A 2,735-nucleotide genomic window follows, 5' to 3' on the forward strand; every position below is an offset into this window, starting at 1 on the left:
GTCGTGTGGATCACGTGCGCCTCGCCAGCCAATCGCGCAGTGGCTTGGGCAAACGGGAAGAGGTGATCGTTTGGATCATTCGGCTCGGCTCAGCAAAAGAACCGGCTCCCAAACGGCTCTTTATTTAGTACCACTTCCGGCTTTTATAATTCAGCCTAATTTGTCAATGTTTTGACCTATGTCTGGTATGTGTGCACAAATATAATTAAATTATTCAAAGTAATTAAACTAAACCATTAAAAAAAAAATAAAACTAAAAAATATAAAATGCCATGTAATATTCAGTTTTGTTAAATTACACTATAATTCAGATTTACACAATTCAAATCGTTTCGTCACAGGCTATTTCTGGCTTTCCGAAATATCATAATTTTACATTATTTTTGGTATAAAAACCAAAAACCTAATTTGCGTAAAAACACAGAACATTATATTTATATTTATATTACGTAAAATGACAGAACATTATTATCCGGATTGCACAGACGTCTTTAAGATGTCTGCTAAAGAGTGCTTGATCTGGGAAACATCTGCTGTGTAAAAACATCTGATAAACGTCTTAGAAGAAGAAGAAGAAAAAAAAGCAGATTTACATACATTCTAAATCATAAACATCTTCAAGACATCTAATCTCTGAAATTAAAACCGGGGACATTTCCTAGTTCAGTGGTCAAAATATCACTGAAATCTCACTTGTGATTATCTAGCAATTAAAAAACGGGGACAATATATATATATATATATATTTTTTTTTTTTAAGTTTTTGTGAGTTCCATATATTAATATCTAATAATAATTACAGTGATGTATGAGGATCAAGCTTACCCTAGTTTTTTAATACAATTCACCAAAAATCACACTATGAAAAATATAAATAGTAACCTTTGCAAATAGCAAACATATCAAAACAGTATTATAACAAAATTACGGCTTTACAAAAACACATTAAAAATAAATCTTGACTAAAGTGGCGGCGCGCAACCAAGTAATCAGTATAGCGCGCAGCGCCCTCTGCTGGTGAAAATGGACCAGAAAATCTGGTCACCCTATCTTTGAGACGTGTTGCAAATGTGCAAACACTCTAAAAAATACATCTTGCAGATGTAAATGCAGACATTAAATATATGTGATGTATTCAGGGTAGCCTATGTGCTCTCAGGGTAGTGAACTATCCAAAACACAAACTGCAAATCATACTCAAAATGTAACATGGTGTGCCATATAGCAGATAAAAACTAAATTACAGTGTGCAAAAAAGAAGCATCCATCACAGTTGTATCGTTACATCTATTAACCCTGTCACATTGCGCAGGTGTGTTAACTGTTGATGTGTTTGTGCGAGCGAGAATCATGTACACATCAAAGTGCATGAAGTGCGCGTGGATAACAAACAGTGTGGCAAAAATCATCCCATTATTTTCTCTTGTATTGAGAAAGTAAAAAAAAAACAACAACGCCGAGAGTCTTAAAAAACGGCTCTCAAATAGGAGCCGACTCATTTCGTTCATTTAAAGGAGTCGACTCACAGAGCCGACTCGTTCACTAACGACACAATGGGAAGTGGTATTAAATTAATCGCAACCTAAGCCCCCAATGTTTTGATTACTATGCCCTGTACGCATCATCACTGAGTTTTCATGAGCATTTCTAGAACCGCAGAGTTGCTCTCTGCACATCTAACAGTGTTTACTTACATTGTCATTCCCTCCTGACAGGAACCGCCCACTGAGGCTCGGACTTCTGATTGACATGTAAACTGGCCAACCAGCGATCAGAAGCTGTAGCCGCTGCTTCAGGGATCAGTAATAACTTGTCTATAACACCCACTTTGCCATTTGTCCAATTAGGTTATTTGTTACAGAGCACTGTCACTGTGAAGAAACAAATATAGATATTTAATCAGAATTATATGATGCAGTCTTGCATGGACACACATAAGCATTTAGAGAAATTATATGAACGGTTTGGTTAGCATGGGCTGTGGTGGCAGACTTTTCTTTGTGTCAGGGCAAAATTCAATGAACAAGAAATAAATATTAAGTGATTTAAACTGTAGAGACAATATTGTCCCTTCTTTTTTGCTTTATTTCGCTAAAGAAAATGGCTCAAAACAAAGCCTTGTTGTGCGTCTCTGCAGCAACAGGCAGCGGTGTTTCCTTACTGAATCAATTTGCGTTTTAAACAAATCGAGCGAGTCAATGATTCACTGATCCATTCATATAGAAACATCAGGCGTTTTGAAAGAATCGATTGAATAAATGACTCAGAGACTCACTCATTAGGCTTGCCGCCACCTACTGGTAATTTTAGTTTCATATTTAAAAATATTCTTTTTTCTATAATTTCATATTTCTATGTTCCAGTTTTTGTATTTAAAACATTAATCTCATAACGTTATTTATGCAATTTGTAAATGCAGTGTAAATGCATTCACAAGTGCTAGAAATATCAAAATAAAATAAAATAAAATGAGCGTATAGAACCCTGCATGTTTAATTAGGCCTATACTTGGCTTTAAAAAAAGCCACTTAGCCAATGTAACTTTTAAACACAAACACACACACACACACACACACACACACATACACATACATAGGCCCTACATTAAATAAGTGTATCCCGTGTATTCTGACACATACATGGATGTCTCTGGGCCAAGCCCCGGATATCTCACCTTAGAACTGCCCCTAATCACACCTATCGCAAAATGTTATATATATATATATATATATATA

This window comes from Sinocyclocheilus anshuiensis, unplaced genomic scaffold, assembly GCF_001515605.1.
Source record: "Sinocyclocheilus anshuiensis isolate Anshui unplaced genomic scaffold, SAMN03320099.WGS_v1.1 scaffold112, whole genome shotgun sequence".
Classification (NCBI taxonomy): domain Eukaryota; kingdom Metazoa; phylum Chordata; class Actinopteri; order Cypriniformes; family Cyprinidae; genus Sinocyclocheilus; species Sinocyclocheilus anshuiensis.